We start from the raw sequence: 24,506 nt of genomic DNA on the forward strand, positions 1-24,506 counted from the left end.
GCAGTGCACCTCGGGCCAAAGAGTATGGCCGACTTGGCCAGCCTAGTGCCGCGCTAGGGTCATGCATATGGGCCATGGCTTACCCACACATGGCCCAACCACTTCGGCGGTACACGCTGCCCGGTGGTTTATCCATGTATAATTAGTGGTCTACTCATCCATGGCCTATGGTGTACCCATTAAAACGTCTGCAGTTCAATTGTGCATGGAAAATTAGCGCTGCGGCAGTATTTTGAGATGCGGATCTTCTCCTCCAAGCGGGCTCTAGCTTTGTGGCATCAGTAATGGTGTTCTCCGGGCAGGTGAAAAGCAACCCATACGTATGTGGCTCAAAAAAGCCTGAGCATCGGCAAATGTAGGTTTAAACAGCACTTTTTATTGGTTTTTCTTAAATATTCGAAACATGCTCAAAGCCCTGCTAATAAAAAAATGGCACTTACAGCTTACTAAGTTTGTGAGGCTTCACATCAATTTATTCTGGCTTTCAGCTTCTAGACTGAGTTGAAGATGTCACGTTTCCCTGCTCGTTGTGCCCGCCGTCCTATTACTTCACTGTCACGAGCCATCGCTTGCTTGCTGCCGCGGTCTTCCTGGAGAGGACATCTTTCAGGTACACGCTGCCTCTCCTCAGGCATCCTAGAAAATATACGAAAAAAAATATCAGCCTTCATTCCGTATTCATATGAGTTTCCTAGCCTGTTAAAATGATAAAAGGCTGTCACTCAAGCAATTATAAGGACCTTCAGTGGTATCAGTAGTGATGTAGTCATCCGATGATATCTGAAGTCATTTGAAATATGAGGTGCACCATTTTTACACATATACTGCTTGTCCAAGCAAATTTGATCCAAGGGATAAAAAAGACATTTCCGAGGCAGGGGAAGGAAACCAGAAACATATTGCTGGAAGCTACCTTGAGCGCCACAGAAAAGGTTTTGTTTGGAATCCTTAATTGACATTATTTACCTAAATTACTGATTAATGACTTACACAATAAATGGTGTTGCTACTTTGAAGAGTACCGGCACAAACCATGTTTCATTATTAGCGATAAAGAACCATCACGTCTGCATTTCGTTCCCCAGATACAATAGGAAACCCCGAAAATACAAAAATCAGATTGCCGGACAATACAATTGAGGCCTTGGCTTGGCTCGACAGCCCTGTGTAGCGTTAGACCTATAAGTTGCCTATGGTTTCTTTGTCCACACCAGCCCAACCGTTCAACAAGACCGTATTTGTACTTTACAGCTGAAAAATAATGTTCCTCTCATTTGTATCCTTACCGCTTTGTAGTCATTATAAGCATTGCAAAGTTCAGCGCGCTCAGTGTAACTCGCGCCTTCATGTGCGCCAAAGGGCTGACGCGAGGCAACCATCGCCAGTATATCACCCTTACTCATGCATGGGACCAGCCATAATAGCGGCAGGTTGCTTCGTGCGCTCAAAATCATGTTGAGAGCAGCACAATTGAGGTGTGCGAATGGGCTGGTAACGGTTTCGGTATCTACATAACCGGTATGTACATAACACTGCAGATAGAAAAAAAAGGTACACATGATGTTTCTAACCGCAAATATCGAAACAGAGGTTTCCGAACATGCTCACCGACTTTGTAAGTCGTATTTATTGTCTAAAGTGAATATTTAGTACTTGGAGCGAATAACCTCACTTCCCTACGTACAAAAAAAAAATTTACTGTGCTGTCCTAAGAGGCTGCCGGCAATGCGTCATCGGTTTCCATCGCCTGCTTCTAATGGTTTATTTCTAACCCTTGGCTCAAGCTACCAAGCACAGCAGGTGTAATGTAACTTGAATAAAGCCTGCATGAGATCATACATATAGGTATATTTGTAAGCTTTACAGATTTCACTTACAAATATTACGAGAATCGCGCCACTGCGGTCTTTCTTTAAAATTGACACCAATATTCGTGGCTGAAATAAAGTACTCAACGTATTAATTCAGCTTCGCAAGTGCAGCTGTAACAGAAAGTGAGGGCTGGCGACACCGAAGGTGTGCCTAGCTTTCAAATTTTCTTGGATGGCCCAACCGTTCGAAATATGTAATTTTAAAAATAAGCCCTTGATAGTGGCTTTCTCACAGCGTATATGGGTGCCTTAATAAGAAACATAATAGAGGTCCCATGACCATCTTTCGTTTCAAATGAATTTTTATATGTGGTGGGCAAATATCTAAGCACAAAGGAATTAACCTTAGTTTTGCAAGATACGGCGTAGTTTCTTCGAAAACAAAAAAAAAATATTACAGTATATCTCTAGAGGTAGAAAACGCTGTTTTTGCCATTTCAAAATGTTGCAAATTTGGATACCATGATTTTGTCATCTACTATTTTTTACTCACTAAATATATGCAGGTTTTACATTTACAAACAGTATTAGGAACCCGTTTTGTTTTTGCAGTTGAGTTATTAAAAAATCGCAAACTTTGGTTCAGGAGCAATGCGCTGTAAAAATATGCATTTTTAACCTTGTATACTGGAATGTGATGCATAGGTCGGTTGCACTAAATATGTTTCCACTTCCTAACGCATGTTCTTAATTTCAGGCAATATTTGGAGCTCCAGACCGCTAGGTGTGTTCTACACAACCCATCAAAATTGCCCAAAATTCGAAAACAGCAGTAAAGGGTAAATTTGCTGCAATTAAAAAAAAGATCATCTTCGATCTTCAAATACCTCTCAAGAATCTTCAGTACCTCAACAATATCGCGGACTAAAAGGGTTGCGTTATATTGTTTAAAAACATAACATTAAATATTAAACCAAGTGCTTGTCCTGATAATGGCAGAATTCAGCCTGCATTCTTGCAAGATCCAATATTATCCTGGCACTGAAAATATTTCTCTGCATTATCTAGGTTCCATTTTTTATTTCTGGAAAAACTTGAAGCTCTAGGTTCGTTTTGTTCTACATATAATATTTAAAACGGCCAAAATTAAAAAAATGGTAAAATAAGGAAAACTGATTAGGACTGAAGAAAATGCCGCAACATCGATTTTTATCGAAATCTCTGGAAACAATGCAAAGTACTTTGTTAATATGAGTCAGTAAATATATTGAATTCTGCAAAATGTAAAATTAGAAATATAAAAATGCTTGTTTTTAATCTATAGATTTGCTTATATGACTCCCCTTATAGAGTAGGCATCAAAACAATTTAGTATTTGCTGAATTTAGTTACATTTTACTGTAAGTAAAATTTAAAGCCTTGTCAGCGCTAATAAAGCCTTTTTCTGCTTGTCAGCAAGGACATAATCTAGCTTAAAATGGTATTAATTCGATATTTCTGTCAATTTCATGGCAGAACGCAAGTGAAGGCTGCACTTTTTCTCTGTCTTTCATTCTTTTTTATTTCTAGGTGCAGTAGTATTCAATCTAGTCTATTAATATATTATTCCATTTCTCAGCTTTGACCATAAAAACAATACTATATTTTTGAAGATGGTTTTTAAATGTGTAATTTTTTTTATAATGCAATCATAAGCAAATTGCTTTCCAGCGTTACAGAGAACACACATAGCAGCTTAGATCTGCAGATTCTGCCTTAAATTAACAATATAACCTGCGTAATAAAGACAGAATATTTTAGTGCAAACAACGTAACGCATCGCGCCAGTATGTAAGGTTGAAAATAAACATTTTTGTAGCGCGTTGCGCTTGAAGCAAAGTTTGCGATATTTTACTAAATCAACTGCATCAATGAAACAAGCTTTCAATACTTCTTATACAAATAAAAGTTATGTTGATGTGGTGAGTAAAAAACAATGGATGACAAAATTTTAGTGCGCAAGCAGAACGCCTCCAAACGTGCAACATTTTGAAATGACAAAAACGGGGTTTTCCAGCTTAAGTGATAGGCGATTTTTTTTTTTTTTTTTTAGAAAACTACGCCGCATCTTGCAAACCTAAGGGTCTTTCCTTTGTGTAGAGAGATTAGCCCACGACATAGGGAAATTTAATTAAAACAAAATGGTCATGACTCCACGATTACTGTTCCTGTCCAAAGACATCCATATTTGTTTTCATTTCGTCTCTTCAAACAGGCTGGTTTAGGCAATGCGGTGAATAAAAATATCATCATATATAATAAAGATTTCCGCGCTACACGTTGTACCTAAAGCTACCTATATTGTCACAACTGCCATTCGTTATTTGTAGCTGAAACAACATCGCAAAAGGAATTCGATTGCAAATTGTTCGCGAGTTAAACAGGCGTACGGGATGACACACGTGTACTCTGCAGAATACAATTTAAGAAAGAGCAGTCACAAACTATAGGCAAATAAGGCTATGATACGGAGCATATGTATTACTCCGGTTAACAGTAAAAAAGTCGACTTTTACCATATTAATATATTCGACAAACTATTGCATGTTCACATAGGAACACAATTAATGAACTCATTCACGCATCTAATGTCTATGGGCATTAGATGCGTGGATGACTTCGCTTTATTCCAATTCGTACGTCACTGAAAATAATTGAACGAGGAAAAATTTAATGTCTACACAATTTTCAGCGAGTATACCACAAAATATACTAAGGTGCTTCATATATAGTCACATCACCTAGCAAGTGAAGTGGGATAACAGAACTAATCAGACACTCACCCTGATCAGCATTTCGCTTTTGCGTCATCTTTGTAAGTTTTTAGGCAGGCTTTTCCACTGATTATCCTCTTCTATATACCCTTGCCATCCACAGGACACAGATCATCTGGGGGTACCGAACTGTTGGTTTTCGCACCAGTGATACAACTTAATCAAACCATTCCTACTTAGAAAACACTCTCGATGCGCACCTAAAAAAATGAAAGCATGTATGTTTAGGCGAAATCATTCACCCGTGATAAAATAATATGATTTGAACAATAAAATCAAATGATCACACTCGAAGCAACAAGAAAGTGGTGGAGAGATAGGAATTGAAGCAATGAAAGGCGGTTGCTTACTGCAAAAAAGCCAATAGCAAGAGGTCCTGCGTCTATAAGAATAGGCAATAAAGTTATGGCACATTTAAAGGTGCATGCAGCAGTTACAGTGATGCAGTGTTACCTTTTGTTAGGCAGGCTTTTCCGCTGATTATCCTCTTCTTTATTCCCCTTCCAACCACAGGACACAGATCTTCTGGGGGTGCCGAACTGTCGCTTTTCGCACCAGTGATACAATTCAATCGATTCATTTCTACGCAGAAAACATTCCGATGTGCATCTAAAAAAATGAAAGCATCTATGTGTAGGCTAAATCATTCACACATGATAAAACAATATGATTTGAACAATGAAATCAAATGATCACACCCGGAGCAACAATAAAGTGATGGAGAGATAGAAATTGAAGCAATGAAAGACGGTTGCTTACTGAACAAAGTCAATAGCAAGAGGTCCTGCGTCTATAAGAATAGGCAATAAAATTATGGCACATTTAAAGGTGCATGCAGCAGTTACAGTGATGCAGTGTCACCTTTTTTTTGTTTCACTGCAGCGGTTGGTATAAATATTGCAGAATTAAATTGCTAGGCATCTCAGGTAACCCCATTGAAAACCTCATCCAAGGTTGCGGCGGCGTGTTATTTGCAGCTGTTAACGGTAAGACAGGCTATCCTATGAGTGCATGTTCATTTCCTCCTTTTTGTACCTTGAATGAAAGCGACTGAACAGTGGGTGTTGCAAGAGGTGCAGCGTCCCTAGGAATAGGGAACAAAATTAAGTTTTGCTTGTAATAAACAAAGGTACAAAAAGGAGCAAATATGCTTGCAATAATAGCATGATTACCTACCTAATCATCAACAGCTGTAAACAACCTGTCACTACTAGTCGGTTCTTTGGATAGGGTTGTCAATGCCAGAGCTTAAAGCTAAGAGCAATATGAGTAATATTTATTGCGGTCACGGCCGTAAAGAATTAGCACAATACTCCATTACTGTAACTATTCAACCGTCCATTTATACATATTGTTCATTAAAGAACCATGCACATCTTATTAAGTTGCTCTTTTCTACTCCCAAATTATTTCCTATACAATTAGAATACGTGGATAGCTGCTTCGGTTTAAAATTTTTGTACGGTGGCTATGACGTGCACTTCATGCATACAGTACGTGAGGCACAAAGAGCTATAATTGCCGAACAGGCGGACCTGACGTCCTGTCCCATTTAAAGTGCGCGCCGTGATCGAGCGCTTCGCGAGCTATATATCTCGGATGATATGGTCGCCTCATACCGGCCGTCAGTTTTTTGTACAATGTGTCCCACGTGCACGTTGTTTACTTTCCAGTGACAGGGGCGCAGTGCACACACGGCTGATGCGCCTTTTTGCGTGTTTTGTTATTTTCCTCAGCCTTCGAAGCGCGTCTGCGAAACCGCTCTCCTATTGTCGCCGCTTCCTGACAGCGCGCCTTCATCTGAAGGTGCGTTCTCAGAAGGGGGGCGTCGATTAAGAAAATTTTGAAAAGGGTTCACGGCTTTCAAATCCTCAATATGATATTAATCATTATAAAAGTGGAGGTTCATTATGACTTAATTATAGCCTAATCATCAAGCGGCATCACGCACATAACGTCTGCCCCACTGTAAAATTCGCTTGCACAGACCGCACGGAGAGTTTTCAAAGCATCGTCTGTACATTTGAAAACAAAAAACTGCCCTAACTCTTAACAAAATCCAAAAACTGAGCGAACATGGCTTCCTGCGCGCAGAAAAGACGCTGTCCAAAATATATGTACGAAGCTGAGCGCGTAGTATTCGGTTACTAATTGATTGCGGCGCGCTGCGCAGTCAAAAAACTGCGCAAATCGCTGCCGGTAGTGTTCTGTCGCGCGTTGGTGGCACACACATCTGTTATGCACGGCTTCTCTATTTTCGGCGCAAATGTTGTTCATATCGCAGCCAGTCCACGCACTTGCTTGCATGTAACCCGGACGAAAATTCGCTTAGTTCTTGAAGTCATGCTTCGCGCAGTTGTTTCGAGGAGATGAAATGGGACAAAAAGCTTAAGTGATGCGGAAACGCAGAATTTTCAATTATTACACTGTTTCCAGGATCATGATTAAAAACACACACACACACATATCTATATACATATATATATATATATATATATATATATATATATATATATATATATATATATATATATATATATATTTAAATGAGGAGGCATCAGTTGTTTTTAACGTAGCAAGAATTCATCAAAAAAGATCAAGAGAGCCATGAAGGCATGCAGTCAAGAACAACCATGAGAAAATTGACATACATGCTTAGTGTATCAGGAGATGGAACGAAGCTTCTGCGCCAACTTCGTAACTGTCGAATGGACGCTGGTGAGTGACTTCTTTCCGCCTCGCCACTTGCTCCCTGACAAGGGACAGATGAAAAATATTTGCCTGTAAAACAGAAATGACTTGTTTTAGTTATGTTTGTTTTACCAAAGAATACATTGTAACATGATTGTTATGTTTGTTGCTTAGTATTTCATAAACCGTATTAAACACTGAATAGTTGGCTAAGTAGTTCTGCTGGAATATTTAAAGGCGAACAAACGTTTTCAGCGCAACTATTTAACATTCATGCAATTCTCGAACACTGATGTGTATCGCTGATTGCTTACTATTCCAAAAACTTCGGCTGCAGAAAAAGGTGAAATAGTGGCTAAACAACCGGTAAAAATTATTTTAGTTATTTATATATCTCTGGATATAAGTAAATAAAATCGTAATGTACTGTGGCATAGATTCACGTATTCTGCAATACCCCCAACAAAAGGGAATTGCAAACGCGCACAAAGTCACAGGTGTATATTTTGTTGGAGCTACGAGAGGTTGCACACTAATAGAGCTTAAATTATGTGCAAAAATATTTCGTAATTTTTCTTACAGTAAGGAACAGATCTGGCCATCACATCGGTGCATGTCAGTAACGTGTCTATTAAAAAGCCCTTGGGCTAGGTGTTTAGAAGGCTATTGACGAAAGTGACAAGGGCACGTTGTGCGGCCTAGTCCCGCGAGGCAAGCAAAATGAGCCATGGTGGGGTTCGAGGCAAATAATAAGTGGGAGACTAGAAGTCTGCGTTGTGTGAGGCAATGTTCTATATCTGCTTATATAAGTGAACAGCTAGGGCACTGTGACATGGAAGAGTGTTTGTACAAATAAAGTTTGGCTGCTGTGTGAACACGGAATTGCTGAAGGATGCACTTTTCACAGATCGATAAGGATGAGCGTCCTAAGTGGCAAGTTAGCTGAGTCAAATCACTGGTGCGTGCATTATTCATAGCCTATCGCTTTGTACGCCGTCTGCATTCACCCTCGGTGGGCTCGTCCATAGGAGCCTCAGCACCCGGTTTACAATAGAGCAGGCAAGCTAGTAGTAAGCCAGCTCATAGAAGTGCACAGAAATTATGTTTTCTTGCCTGCACCACTGCTGAATTTGACAAGATAGGGAATACTATTTTCTTAATGAAAAAGTTGAGTACTGGAAACAAGACTAGAAAAGTAGCGTTACATGCATTAGTATATACAGCACATAATTATAAACCAGTTCTAAAAGCAACAAGAAAAGTAAGGCCAGGAGGAAAGATATTTTCAAATGGTCCTTTAAAGGCACTATCCTGAAATGCTTCGCCTCAACAAGTACAATAAACGAAGAATCAAGTGTTAAATGGAGAAATGACATTCATCCCATATATACGATACAACCAAAAAAAAAAACGATAAGAGCCTCACCTCTGGATAAATTCCAGCGTCGTTGCCGCTGGCTCTGCATACTCAAGATTCAGGACTTATTACAGCACGAAAAGCAGGCAATCTACCTCACTGAATGATGCTGGCTCTATAAATACAGCCTCCTGTTCACAAAACGCGCACTGCTTTCCATATATGGTACCTGAAATAGAATAAACATTTTTGTTTTGCTTCTAATGCAACACAGTGCCAGTGCTTTATTTAAAGTAGCCTAAAAAGTGAAGGCATCATACGCACTGGTGCTGTCAATATGAAAGGAGCAATTAATTTGCAAAAAAAAATGAAGACAATTTTTTTGTTAATTTTTAATAACATAAATATTGACTTCAGTATTGTAAGCCATAAAAAATGGTAGTAACTATAAAAAAAGAATGATGTGCCTGTCGCGCAAAATTATATAGCAATCATTATTTGAATACTCGAAGTGGCAACTTTGTCCCATTCGTTTTCGGAAGTCTATGCCTTCAAATGGTCATTTTGACTGAAATAGGAACACATAGTGGTCTTGTATAATGCTCGCATATCTACAGTTTACAAGAACATATACCCATACTCATTGGTTAGATATATGACAATATCTCGTAACCTATAAAGACAGCTTCCCAAATTTAAACCGTAATTTAATTTGATTAGTTAGCCTTTTTGTGAATGAAGAGCCAAGCAATCCAGGAAAAGGCATGGATCACTACAATTAGTCCAACCACACAATCTGCTGCCGCAGCCATATGTACAAAGCATGAAAATAAATACCATCATCAAGCTTACCGAGTACAAATATAACTGGCGTGGACGGCAAATCGGAGATCCTCGATGTAATGCTCGTGCCTTCCTGATAAGAGACGGGAGTAAAATCAAATTCATGTGGTAACGAACAAGAACAGCTTATAGTGCTCCAAAACAGTGATAACTGACTAACTTTATAGCCATGTTTCTTTACTCAGCCGATGCACCGAATCCTTTGGTTTCTAGGAACATATACGCGGCAAACAATACAGCTGCGGATATTCTGACAGTCACCTGCAGATTTAACTTCAATGATGTAGCTCTCTATTCCATACTACAGATGCTAAGCATTTCAACAAAAATAAAACGGTGGTGACTGGTGTACCTTTTCTTTTTACAACTAAGAAGTTTCCTTTCTTTGATGGGTTCCACGCTCCTATTCCGTATAGCCATAAGCATCAGTCTTGCAAGTAGAGAAGAGTGGTGCCAGCATATGGTAGCTACCGAACCTAACAAGCATACTGAAAAGACGTAAGGGAAGTCAAACTGCAATAATCAAGGCTTCTAATAATTATAGTTCTTTCTTCTTTCTTTCATATAGTTCCAAGTTTCAATGAATAAGGCCATGAAGGCTGTTAGGTTATACCTGACACCACAATAGTTTCACATTATTTTACAATCTCCAAAATGGATTGCTCAGGATTCACTACTGAGGTACAGTGGGGTTTATAACTCACTTCAAAGATACGGTAGAGAGCACAAGGGTCGTCATTGAAGTATGCGGCAAGGAGATGCATTACCACATCTGCCTCAGCTCTGATGTTGCTTTTTGCTTCTTCGAGCTGCCGCTCTGCAAGCAGGTACATGATTTCCTTTGAAGGTGCACTGTCAAGGTACTTCACAAGGAGTGGAGCGCATATTGCAATACTGTCCTGAAATGTGGCCTGGAATAAATTAAAACATTTTTTTTTCATCATTGGCAAGCAAAGATTATTGGTAGGCTTCAATGGCAAAAGGCAAATGTTTGCTTTGACATGTATGAATAAATTTAAATTTGCAGCAAGAAACACTGCAGTGGGCTACCAATTTTCTACGGCTATCCCAGTATCACCATTGAATGTGATGCGGGTCTGGCAGTCCTAAACCAAAGAAACAAATTATCGGGAAAAAAATAAACATTTAAAAGTTCTCATAAAATGATGCCCATTTACATCTTACTGATTACATTTAGCTGCAGATCACCACCCTAGGATTTCCACAACTTTCGCTGCTCTGCACAAGGTCTGTGCTTGTAATGCTCAAATTTTTCATTCGCAAAAGCAAGATCTTTCACAGCACAGCTTGGTTTCCTCACATATCAGTCAGCAGAACTGAATATTCACAACTCCAACTTGTACACTGCAGCCGTTCTCCTTATCTTACCTGAACATCTTTCCCAAGAAAGTTATGTGTGTGACTGTAGAAGAATGGTCTGTGAAATAACAATGGCCATTCTTCTTTCACTTGGGCTGTGGTATGCACAGGGATAGCCGAGTTGATGAACACCCGTTGGTAAAAGTATGTTTCTTTCATGCACGCCATTACAAGCGGCACGTCTATATCTCTGAATGTTTTCCTTCCTTCCTTTTTCAAAAAATCAATTTTTTCATGGTCATTTTCGGCAATTGGCTTTTGAACAGGCTGCCAGTTCTGACAGCCATAGCTGCTGCTTTTACTTTTCATAGCTTGTTTTTTTTGGTCTGCTGCAGTGCCTGTGTTTCACGATGCTAATTTTCTACTCTGTTCTCTATTTGAAATGGTCCACAATATGTGCCACAAGCTTCATCCGTAATGACTCGTATCTCCCGCAGGATGGCACAGTACACAGGAAGGCAATGTTTTCTGTTTCAGCATGGTTTCTGTGGTGCCTGAAGACATGGCTTCTGAAGGTTCGGTAGTTCTTGAACGTAGCACCGCACGGACTGATTGGACATAAGGCTCCACCGAGTACACTACTATGATAAGAAAAATGTTCAAAGTAGGCCAGCCATGTAGAAAAGCTCTGCGCACATCTCGGGCATCTGTTCATCTTTCAGCACCATCCGGTAATAACGCTATAATAAAAAATAAGTTGTCATATAATTTACAAACAAGCTGTCATACGAAGACCACTCCGCGCACAACCCTCTGAACAATCAGCACCATGTCTTTTCCCCTGCCAAAACCACGCTCGTGATTTTTCGCTGACAATTAGCCGGATTTTCTGCTAATCGGCAACTTTAACGCTATCGCATTAATTATTGCATACTGCGGTCGAACAGCTCCAGTTGAAAACAAACTTCCACGGTACAAACGAGCGGCTTAGTTGGCGATTGACAAGTGGTTTATGCCTCCTTAAATCTGATCACCGCAGCTGACCAAAATACAAGCCAAGGTGCTGCTGTGTGCTGCTTAAGTACCGCTCAACACCGGACGTGCGTTTAGTCGGACAGTGCAATAGAATAGTTTCGATATGGTCCGAGTAGTTCCTCTGTCTGGACTCATCATGCGGAGAAGCGAAAATCATATGAGCAATGCAAATAAACAAGTTTGTAAAGAGAGCGCGCCCTGTATCGAAATTGTTCACTGAATAAAATGTTTGCACTGCCTGAATGGCGCCTTTGCGAAGCGCGCAGCACTGCTCTTAGACACCCTTATGAAGCCAGTCACGAGTTGCACCTCAAAGACAATTTTAAGATTGTTCTCACCTGTTAGGCGAACACGTTGTCTTTTTTTGCTTGTCGGTAATCCAGATGTATTCGCAAGCGCACAAGATGGCTGGGTCGTCAAAGATAAAAAGTTTCAATGCAGTATCGCAGTCCAGACGTTCAGCTCCACACGTCCACGCCTTGTGCTCACTTGAAAAAGGCGCGAGAATGCAGTGCGCAACCGCTACGGCGCATGCGTCATTGCCCTAGCGACGAGGGGACGAAGCAGTCGTCGGCGCGGGCGGCTTTATGCAGCAGACGGTGCGGAGTAAGCGCGAAGGCGTGAGAACGTTCTTTTCCGCTGGGAGATGACACGTACAAGGCGTGATTAAAAAAAAAAGGGCTTACATCGAATCGGCCAACACGGCGACAACCGAAGAGCCTAGGAACGCCGACTTCTAGAGCAGTTTTCTATTTGTTTTTAGGCGCAGTACCCAAGGTCTATGTGCAGTACCTCTCACTTGTCGGTTTGCGCAGCGCCGGGAGGGAAGAGGTGAATGAATGAATGAAAAAAAAAAAAAGTACGCCAGCTGAGGTTTTGATCTCAACTTACACTGAGACCGCATAGCAGACAGGCGCTCCTGTATTTTGACTCCATTGCAATACCGCCGCCGCGGCCGCGATGAAAGCGCTTCTCCGATCACCGACCGAGAGCGCTTTGCTTTGCGCGTTAGGTGATGCTGCTGTGTGTACTATGCTTGACAGCAGCAGCATCCGGCCAGAGGAGAAACGATGCGCGGCTTTGGAATGGTGCAGGTGGTTCGAGAAGCCCAGCCCGGCGGGAAGGCGTGGGAGCATGTACAGTGTGCATGCTTGGGGATCTTCCATACTTGAGCATGCGGGCGTCGCAGTGGCGTGAACTCCTCCTTCATCCATGCCCGGTTCACGGATTTTCAATACGTATTGAATAAAACGGAAGCGCTTGAAATTCGATTCACGGATGTTCAATACTTATTGAGTAAAACGGAAGTGTCTGAAATGCTTATAAGGACATTCTCCTTCATCCGTGCGCCAATTCTCGGATGTTCAATACGTACTGAGGAAAACAGAAATGTTTGACGTTCTTTTAAGGAAGTTGTCTGCGTAAAATTACGTTTTTTTTTTACAGTGTGGTGCATCGACAAATGCGCACGTCATCTTTCCCCTCCCGCTTCCACCTATGATCGAACAAAAAACGGTCGTTCGACCTTTTATATTTACTTCAAGATATTATATATTGTTGCATGATGACTGATTAATAATATCGAAGAGGCGGAGTTCCGAGCTTCTCTGCTGTTCTGGCCAAATTTAGTTATAGATTACACAAACTATGTTCAAGTTAGCTAGCTGAAAATTATCTGACTGAATATATAAACGTTTTTGTTTGTATTCAGTTAATTTTCGCTATTCGGGTAAGAGTAGATGTTTTTATAAAAAATCTCAAGTTCGGCCCAAGAAACGAAATTTTCCTAAATTGCAGGCCGTTGTTTCAGAAAAGGTTCATGGTAGAGCAGCAATAATTCCACACTATGTTCTCAGCATAGTTATCCGCAAACAGGTAAAGCTTATATTTTTGTCACATTTGAATACAGATACGACCGCGCTAATTTACAGAAAACAGCGAAAATTGAAAATTTCTTAGGAAAATAAAAAAAAAAAAACTGTTTTAACACTGTTTAAACTTTTTCCGCCTATTCTACACCACCTCAGCTTTCAAAATTATTGAAAACACCGTGCATAATTTTGTTGCGCTAGTAATAATGGCCACTTTGATAAGGCCTTTGTCCAATTATAGCGCACCGCGCAGATCTGAAGTTCTCCCGAATTTGTGAATCGTTCAAGGTTTTTAAATTTTGGCATACTATTGTAACAGGGAGAAATACATTTATAAAAGAGGATTAAAGATATATGCATTGAGAAACAGCCAAGGAGCCTGGTAATGAGGGCCCCCAGTTCGACGCACTTCTTTTTCTTAATCTTCCACAAACAAGCGCGCCACTTCGTCCTCATCATTCTCCAGCTATAAAAGTATTTCTTCGGTTATTGTTTGTCTCGACTTCGCAAATTGACGGTGACAGACACAGCAATGAATGATTCAGAATCAGTTTTGTACGCGTCGAATTCCTGATGCGCTGTGGCATCAGGCACCACACAGACGTTTTTCGCAATCACCTTCACCTTAACGCGAATTACAGAAGGAGACGATAACGTTCAATGAGCAAGCAACGTATTCCAAATCATTTCAGTAGAATGGAAAAATTGTGAAGGGCATGGAAAACTGCCTCAGTAAAACACAGTGTTTCTGGGCTGCATCCGTTTTCTTCGAATGACTCGACGGCGCACATTACTTTCATTCCTGTACAGTGTCTTCCATGCAGTCCTGGCTAGCTTGAACGCGCGGCAAAAGGCCCACTTCAGGCCGTCTGGATTCCGTCATCTGAGAGAGTGTCACAAACCCCCGCCTTTACGGTCAAAAGAGGTGCGGGATCCTCTTTACGATTACTCGTCGTTCCTCTATGAGGGTTGTGAACACATTTAAAAGTTAGGCCGGTCAACCCGTGAAGCACGTGTGTCGGTGTGTGATTGAGGAATAAGTACAAATAGGTCACTTTCTCTTACAAACAATTGAAGGTTTATAAATAGCAGACCAAAATTACACTGATAATAATAGAGTACAATGAAAGAGAATACAACGCCACGACAAGATATTGATAAAGACGAAGAAATAAATGATAAGAGAAAAAAAAATAACCTGACAATGAACAAAACACTGTGATAAAAAATATGAAGACTATAAAGATAATAAAGCAGGTATTTCAGATATTATAAGTATGAGCAAAAGTTACATAAGAACACAGCGAAAAATACTACTAAGTCAGGTCAAAAGTTAACAAAGCGAAAATAATGTTCGATTGAACAACAGTCCGTGGCGAATGAAATTCTCACGTCTTTCTTGTTTGCTGAGGCGTCGAAGGCTGTGTTGCTCGGTAGCGGCGGCCGTACAGGTGCAGAGGACGATGCGTCGATCGCGGGCCCGAAGAACACAATACGCTTTCGGAGCACCGCGGAGTGGCCGGAAGTTTGAATCTTCCCAAACGCACTGGTGAGGGCGTGCTGCTGTCGGTTATTTTATACCCTCGGCCGACTATGCAGCAGCCGCGTCAAGGACAGGTGGTCGCTGCCCCATCGGCTTGTCGAATCTTGTCCAGAGGAGCGACGGAGTCCCGTGAATTTCGCTCTATATTCCAGCCATAAGCTCCCGCATCTTCCGCTGTATAATAGGTGAGGCAGCTTGTGACACTGCCCCCCACTGAAGAATATTGCCTCGGAATATTCTAGAACTCCACAAGCGCCGAGAACGATGTTATTACGCCCCTATAGAGGGGTGCAGTAGATTGGGTCCGTTCAGTGCACTGAAGATCGTTCGTCACTCACTACCGTTCATGACGCGCACCATATACGCACTGATCTGAACCCGCACACCACAACACTGTAGTTCTTCAGTCATGTCTTGCGCACATGTCACAAGTCACGGATCACTGATAACAATCAAGTGCACATATATACAGGCACATCGTGTACGATTTTCGTTACACAATCAACAAATGCAGCTATGCAGTAGTGCAAGCTTAACAATTATTCCAGCCGGCTCATGTAATCTGCTCCCACGTTCTCGCTGCCTTTAATATACTCGACACGAAAGTTGTATTCCTGAAGCTTAATACTCCAGCGAAGAACGCGGCTGTTTGCAGATTTTGTTTCTTTTATGAACTTCAAAGGATGGTGATCCGTCTGAACGAGAAACCTTCTCCCGTAGAGGAAGACTTGAAATTTCTCGATTCCCCAAACGAGCGCTAAAGCCTCTTTCTCAGTGGTTGAATAGGCTACCTCTCGAGGGAGCAACTTGCGGCTCGCATAGGCAACTGGGTACAGGATTCCGTCATGCGATTGAAGCAGAACGGCTCCAACACCTCTATCAGAAGCATCTGTTCGCAGGACGAATTCCCGGTCAAAGTCTGGCAATTTCAGAATTGGTGCCTCTGCCAGTTTTTCCCGCAAGTTCTTGAAAGCCCGTTCTTGCTCGGGGCCCCAGCTCACGACTGAAGGTTGACCTTTCCGTGTTAGATCTGACAGAGGACAGGTTAGGTCAGCATAGTTCGGGATGAAATCACGGTAGTAACCCGTGAGTCCTAAGAAGGATCGGACCTGCTTCTTTGTTGTCGGCCGTGAAGCTTCTTGTATTTTCAGTTGGCACTCGATTAGCGTGGTCTTTCCCGGAAGGTCCGAAAATATACCTTCGTACTGTTGCAGAAGTTTCTTGGCTTCATTCTGCTGTACGTGGCTCAATCTCTCGGAAATATGTACATCCCCGATAGACTGTGTCTGGGAGGGCTTAGGAAGCTCAATCTCTCCAGCGTCTGTGTCTTCTTCTGCCGATATTACTGCACCGACAGCTGCAACAATGGTGTCGTCTTTCCTTTGCTGGTATCTCTTCAGCATATTGATGTGGAATATTTTTGTGGCATGGCCCAAATCCACTTCATAGTCGACATCGCCCCTGCGGCTGATGACCGAAAAGGGACCCTTCCATTGCATGAGCAGCTTATTGTGCTCTGTGGGAAGAAGAATAAGAACCTTCTCTCCCGGTTTGAGTGAGCGTTTGCGGCTCTTGATGTTGTAGTAGCGGCTGTAACGCTCTCCTGCGCGCTCTAGCTCTTCGTGGGCAAGTTTACAGGTATTTTCCAGTCTGTCCCGTAGAGCAAGCACATACTCGTACGTCGTTCGCAACTCGTTAGGGATGGTTGTATTCGTCCAAAGCTCTCTAAGTACAGCCAGGGGTCCACGCACATTTCGCCCATATAACAGTTCGAATGGGGAAAAGCCGAGGCTTTCTTGGGGCACTTCCCTGTATGCAAACAAAAGTGGAGCCAGGTAGCGATCCCAATCGGTTGGTCTCTCTTGACACATGCGCTTGAGCATTTGTTTAAGCGTGCCGTTAAACCGTTCGACTAGGCCGTTCGCTATCGGGTGGTAGGGAGAGGTATGCAGCTGTTTTACTGACAACAGACGGCTAACCTCCTTCATTACTTCGGACGTAAAATTCGTGCCCCTGTCACTGAGGACCTCTCTGGGCACTCCTACACGGGAAAACATTTCGACAAGTGCTTCGGCTACCCTTTCGGTCTCGACGCTAGGAAGTGCGACTGCCTCAGGGTACCGAGTGGCATAGTCCACCATGGTCAGGATGTACCGATTGCCTTGAGCGGACTTCGGGTTGAGTGGACCAACGATGTCGATCGCCACCCTCTGAAACGGTGTCTCAATGACGGGCACTCGAACCAAAGGCGCTCGTGTGGTGTGACCCTTCGGAGTTGTGCGTTGGCACAGATCGCAAGAGGCAACGAACCGCTTAGCGTCAGCCTGCATTGCTGGCCAGAAGAATTCTGTCTGAAGCTTCAGTAGGGTTTTCTTCGCGCCTTGGTGGCCTCCCATCAACCCATCATGTGCCAGCTTGAGAATAGCTGATCTGTACTTCTGGGGCACAACAACCTGAGTGTACTCCCCGCCCGACTCGGCGACGTATTTCCTTTGAAGGACGCCGTTAGCAATGAAAAACTGGTGGCTACCCTTTCCTTTCTTCGCTTGCGGCGGGCCTACGCGATCGAAACACGAGCGTAGGGTAGCGTCATTCTCTTGCTCTTGAACCAACTCTTCGCGGCATACACTAGGGAGGCCTTGCAGGACTTTAAGCTTTTTCAGCGTTTTATCCTTGCACGCCTGCGCTCTAGTCACTACCGGACAAGCTTCAGCGGCATCCGAAATGGGTGCGGGGCTCTCGGTGTCAGGCGCTAGCTCTTCAACTTTTACTGCAGTGGACTTCGTAGTCTCGCTTTCTGTTGTCTTGTGCCAGTTCGGATCGGGGTCGTCTGCTGGCCTAGCACCTTCCACATTTCCCAGCACCAAATCGTACAAGGGATTCTCCATACACTTAGCGAGAAGTCGTCCCTGAAAGTACGAGGTGTCGACATCGACCCAAGCTTCTGGGAGCGTTAAGACTGAGCGGTCAAGTAGGTAAACTGGAGACTTCGTATCGGTGATATCCTCTTTTCGTACTAAGTCATTTCTTACCACCACCATGTTGCAGCCTGTGTCTCTCAGGACTCGGACTGTCTGGCCTCCGATCATGCCGGCTACGACAGGTAAGCATTCCCTGACGGCGCATTCTTTACTGGTGAACCCAGCGTTGATGACGGGGTCTTCCCTCCATCCTTAAGTTCGAGGTATCCGTTCTCAACACATACTGCAGCGGACTCCCGATTTTCTTCTCTCTGTTTCGGGGCCCCATTTGCCCAGCATCTCCAGCTTGGATGACCTGGTTTTCCGCATTTGTGGCATTTCTTGGGCGGTCCCGATCCGTCGGATGGGGCGGCCCGGCAATTTTCGGGGCGGTGTCCCGTGCGTGAACAAATAAAACATTTCTTTTCATCGCTGCTCTTCGCATCCGATGATTGAAGCAAAGTTTCCCTTCTCTCGGTCGTCTTGGAGACGGCGTTTTCTGCCTTATTCTTCGGGGTGCTTCGCTTTCCGAAGTTTAACAAGCCATGGGCCTCCACATACTTTTCTGCCCTTGCTACTGTTTCAGAGAAGGATGTGTCCTTCTTTTCTTTCAAAAACATTTGTAGCGGAGTGGCGCAGTTAGAAAGGAACTGTTCCTTTAGAATCAGGTCAAAGAGATCTGCGTACTCTTTCTTTGTGTCCGACAGCTCTATCCATCTGTCTAGGAAGTTCTGAAGACGCGTCACGAACTGTGAACACGTTTCCTCGTTCCGGGGACTAGCAGACCTGAATTTTTCTCTGAACCCTTCCTCTGTCATACGGAAGCGAATCATGAGTGCCTGCCGGAGCTTGTTGTAGTCCAAGCACTCGGACGCAGACATGCGACTAAAAACGCTGAGCGCTTCGCCGCTTAAACATAGACTAAGGGCTGTAGCCCACTGGTCGCGAGGCCAATTCTGACTCTCAGCGACGCGCTCGAAACGCATGAGGTAAGCGTCAAGGTCGTCCCTGCCCTCATTAAAAACCGGCATCAGCTTGTGCGGGCTTATGCGTTCGGGCCGAGCAGCTTGACTCTCCCCCGTTTCTGACCTTGACTCTCCGGTGCTGTTAGCGTCAGTTGCCGGATTATTAGGTAGGTCTCGTCGGAGCATCAGTAACTCCTTTTCTTTTTCCATCTCCGCTATCCGGAGTTGCGCTTTCTGCGACTCTATTTCCTTTTCTTTCTCCATCTCCGCCATCCGTAGTTTAGATTCTAGTTCTGCCTCCTCTTTCCGCCGCGTACGTTCCTCATTGCGTTCTTCTCTGCGACGAGCTCGCTCCTGATCTACCCATTTGAGCAGCTCTTGACCCTCAAAGCCAAAAGTTCGGCCATACTCAACAAGCCGTTCTAACTCTGCATCAGCCATGTTAGGTGGAAAGCGTTATGCAGTGCTAGGATACAACACTAAAAAAAATGCACCTACTCCTCTCTCCCTCACCGACACTTGGTTGACCAGTCCTGTCCGCGGACGCCAATTATGTCACAAACCCCCGCCTTTACGGTCAAAAGAGGTGCGGGATCCTCTTTACGATTACTCGTCGTTCCTCTATGAGGGTTGTGAACACATTTAAAAGTTAGGCCGGTCAACCCGTGAAGCACGTGTGTCGGTGTGTGATTGAGGAATAAGTACAAATAGGTCACTTTCTTTTACAAACAATTGAAGGTTTATAAATAGCAGACCAAAATTACACTGTTAATAATAGAGTACAATGAAAGAGAATACAACGCCACGACAAGATATTGATAAAGACGAAGAAATAAATGATAAGAGAAAAAAAATAACCCGACAATGAACAAAACACTGTGATAAAAAATATGAAGACTATAAAGATAATAAAGCAGGTATTTCAGATATTATAAGTATGAGCAAAAGTTACATAAGAACACAGCGAAAAATACTACTAAGTCAGGTCAAAAGTTAACAAAGCGAAAATAATGTTCGATTGAACAACAGTCCGTGGCGAATGAAATTCTCACGTCTTTCTTGTTTGCTGAGGCGTCGAAGGCTGTGTTGCTCGGTAGCGGCGGCCGTACAGGTGCAGAGGACGATGCGTCGATCGCGGGCCCGAAGAACACAATACGCTTTCGGAGCACCGCGGAGTGGCCGGAAGTTTGAATCTTCCCAAACGCACTGGTGAGGGCGTGCTGCTGTCGGTTATTTTATACCCTCGGCCGACTATGCAGCAGCCGCGTCAAAGACAGGCGGTCGCTGCCCCATCGGCTTGTCGAATCTTGTCCAGAGGAGCGACGGAGTCCCGTGAATTTCGCTCTATATTCCAGCCATAAGCTCCCGCATCTTCCGCTGTATAATAGGTGAGGCAGCTTGTGACAGAGAGGCACGCGCATCCGGTTACCAATTGTGTTTTTTTTTTTCCTTTTTTTTAGCATATCATACCTTGCTTTGCCACTGCAGCACCAGTTATGCTTTCCACCGATCGCATCTGGCGCAGCAGTTTCTCATGCGGCAGAGGCTGTCGCCCGCGCTGGTGAAGCGGGCTTCCCGACAGTGGTCGCATCTCATTAACTTCACCCCGTGTTATTGGCGTCCGGTTGCGGTGCGAAAGACAGGCGGATAGAATAGTGAAGCTCTAGTACCGATGCGTTGAACTGCTACAAGGAAGTATTTTTTATTAGTTTTGGGTAGCTTCACCATAATATATGTATCGTAGTGTGTCAGTCTGAAGATGCAAAAACGAGCTCTCACTGCTGCGCCTCTTAAAACGAACGTCTAGGGTGAGCACACCCCCGCGCTCATGGCCGCTCCGGTCATCTCAACATCTCAACATTACTGCCCTCATTTCTGTCGACATCTTTTTCCTACTGTTGGACATATTTTTAGAACCTGAAATCCAATCCTGCTTGCATTTTATTCGCTTAGTGGCCAAGAAGTCAGACCTACAGCAATTGCAAATTCCTGTTTAAGGGTCTTATTGGACTGGTCGTAACTACTAGTGCATCAATATTGTGCAATGTGTTTTTATTGACGTTGCAAATTGATGTAGAGAAGAATACGTGAACAAAGTTTAAAAATATATCATAAACGGTTTTTTTTATTCTCCTCAGAAATTTTCATTGTAATAATGGTGAAGGTGATTGCGAAAAACGTTTGCTGGCTGCCCTATGCCACAGCGCATCAGGAACTCTACGCATACAAAGCTGACTCCGATTCATTCAGTGCTGTGTCTGTCACAGCTAGTTTGCAACGTCGAGACAAAAAATGTCAGAGGATGATGAGGACTAAGTGGCGCGCTCGTTTGTGGAAGAATAAAAAAAAAAGAAGTGCGTCGAAGTCATTGCCTGGCTCCTTGGCTGAATACAAGTACCTTCGCACTTGTATTCAGAACTCGAGCGTAACCACGGAGCCATCACGCCTTATACGCTTCAGATTCGGATATCAATTTTGTGGACATTTTGCGGAATCCTTGTGAATTGTGGGCGAATGTTCTACTTATCATGGGTCCCGAAAGCGATAGCGCGCATGCATAGGCGGAATTTCTCGCCGTTCTTCCTAAGGCTCAATAGGCCTCACTCTGGAAGCGACGGACCAACTGAGCATAGGCATTAAAAACAGTTGAGCTGAGGCAATTTACGAGACTTTTGTGGCCACAGGCCCACAAAAACGACCTTCCTTTTGAGACGTGTGTTAGCGAGGTAAGCACACCTGCGAGAAAAAGTGGAGAGGCCACGCGCTTTGAAAAGTCTGCACGTCCGCCTTTTCTGACGGTGAAGCGGTTATTTCTGTTTAAGGTACTCTCCTAAATGTACTTGCCATCTTGCCCAAAAAATTTTGTCTGGCGCATTTTTTTGTATAAAATAAAAAAAAAGCAATCGTAGCGGTTTGCTCGAAGCTCTACGTGTTGGTTCAATGCTGGGAACTAAAGCTGGAACGTGAAACCGAAGGTGGTTCTTGCCTCTATCAGCCTCTCTCGCCTCCCTGCTGTTCACCGGTAGTCTGCGCAGAGCGTGCGCAAGCCAACAGCGCATGTGAGACGCGCCAGCACAGTCGGTGGGAAACAGGCGGAGGAAGAGGGTGGATGTTTACTCTGCGGGCGCGTTGAGGCCAAATTACAGGCGCCGAAGAGCGCGTTTCATCATAGTGGGCGCGCAGCTTTCGAACTCGCACGATGTCGACAATCGCCGAACCTTTCGCTTTCGCCGTAGTCCCTTTATGTTCTCTCTCCGAGTGCGTTTTTCTTTCGTTTTTTTTTTGTCTAGATATATAATCTCGCTATTACTGCCTGTAATATATAGATATTGATGCTTATTCGCTTATTTAGTCGAGTTTGCATTTTTCCTCCTTTTCGCGTTTCAGGGTTTGAACTGTTGTCATATTACTTTTATGGATTCCGTTACGCGTGTTTTTACGTTGCGTTTCTTCGTGACAGCAAATAAATGCATATTGTAGCGCCAGAAGAAGAAGCGCGATCGCTTTGACAAAGACGGCGACGCTGCTGCCGTGACTCGCACGCGTGCGCTGTTCCGCTGCTGTTGTACTGCACTGCGCAGTTGCCTCGACTTCGAACCATTCTTCGCTGTGTCTGTCACAGCTAGTTTGCAATGTCGAGACAAAACGTTACTGGATGATGAGAATGATGAAGACGAAGTGGCGGGCTCGTTTGCGTAAGATTAGGAAAAAAGTGCGTCGAACGGGGGGCCCTCATTGCCTAGCTCTTTGGTTGTCTCTCATTGTATATATCTTAATTCCTCTTTTGTAAATATATTTTTCCCTGTTACAATAATATTGTCACGTCTCGGTAGAACGCCAAGGAGGGCCTAGCGTTAGGTGGTTTGGATGGTCGACCAGAACGAGTCTTGCGTTCAAGCTTCTTTCTCTTCCAGGCTCGCGCTTGTCGTCTCATATGTCATCTTTTGCTTCGACTTCTATGTGTCATTTGCCCCCCTCCTCAGGAAGCATCGTCTCGATGAGGTCATGGGCGATTCACAAATGCCGTAGAATCTTCAGATCTGCGTGGTGCGCTACGCCTTGCACCAGGGCCTTATTGAAGTGGCCGTAATTACTTGCGCTACAAAATTATGTAAGGTGTTTTAATGATTTCGAAAGCTGGGGTATAGTGGAAAATACGTAGCAGAAGTTTAAACAATGTTTAAACTATCTTTACTTTCCTAAGAAATGTTCAATGTTCGCTGTTTTCTTTAAATTAGCGTGATCGTATCTGTGTATTGGAAAGTTATATAAATATAAGCTTTAGCTGTTTAACACATAACTATGCTGAGAACATAGTGTGGATTTTTTGCGGCTCTGCCATAAACCTTTTTTGAAATAATTAGGTCTGCAAAGTAGAAAAATTTCGTTTCTTCGGCCGATTTTGTGAAAATTTGTAAAAACATCTACACTACCTTGAAAAGCGAAAAATAACTGAATACAGATAAAAACATGCATATATTTAGTCCGATAATATTCATATAACTGTAACATATTTTGCGTAATTCAAAACCAAAGTTGTCCAAAAGAGCAGAGAAGATAAGCGCGAAACTCCGCCTCTTCATTATTAATTTCGTGTGGCCGGAAAAATGTTTTGGCAACAAAACCAATTGCAGATCTCTTCTTTCCATTTATCTGACAATGTTATATAAAGTTTGGAAATTAATATAAAAGGTCGAACGACAATCTTTTTTTTCTTACGTGGAAGAGAGAGGGAGAGAGAAAACTTTTAACGAGCATAATCATCAGTAAAAATTCCCAGGAGCTGGGCGGTCGGTGCCCCTAGTCCAGGGCTCCGCCTAGCGCGGTTAGAATGATCGGACTCTAAACTAATAGGCGGAACAAACCAATTTGTTATTTATTGCCGATATATATGTTGCGCGCCATATAAATGTACCGGGGCTTGTCATGCTCGCAGTCTGCGCGAAAAACTGCCATTCTTTCCTTTTTTCACCACCGTGTGAATGCCCAAAACTAAAATGGCAAACTCGGGTCTTCCGGCTTTTCATTTTCCAGGGATTGCGTCTAGAAAGTACACACATCGTATTCGTTCCTTTCCCCAGGTAAACAGACGATGCTGCGCGTAGTTCCTTATGGATAATGCAAAAGCACTAGGACAAAAAACGGCTGAGAAAACGGTCATTTGTTCGATCAACTTGCGGCAACGTTTTCTTTCTCGGCAATGAAAAAGCTACCTTCAAATGACTAATTTAATGTCACATAATCGTGCTATGGCCACATGGTTTCGTTTTGTATGCGCGTTCTCACTAACAACAGGA

At 43.3% G+C, this 24,506-nt stretch overlaps 1 long non-coding RNA gene across 1 annotated transcript; it reads right to left on the reverse strand.

Annotated features, from left to right (window-relative positions):
• Window positions 1-360: 360 nt before the first annotated feature.
• Window positions 361-5,150, reverse strand: LOC146194720 (uncharacterized). The gene is made up of 3 exons (XR_014705903.1): window positions 5,078-5,150; window positions 4,634-4,824; window positions 361-636 (listed from the first exon to the last, which is right to left on the reverse strand). It is a non-coding gene; the product is annotated as an uncharacterized LOC146194720 (long non-coding RNA).
• Window positions 5,151-24,506: the final 19,356 nt, after the last annotated feature.

This window comes from Amblyomma maculatum, chromosome 3 (assembly GCF_055883805.1).
Source record: "Amblyomma maculatum isolate TAMU_Amacu chromosome 3, ASM5588380v1, whole genome shotgun sequence".
NCBI classification, from domain to species: domain Eukaryota; kingdom Metazoa; phylum Arthropoda; class Arachnida; order Ixodida; family Ixodidae; genus Amblyomma; species Amblyomma maculatum.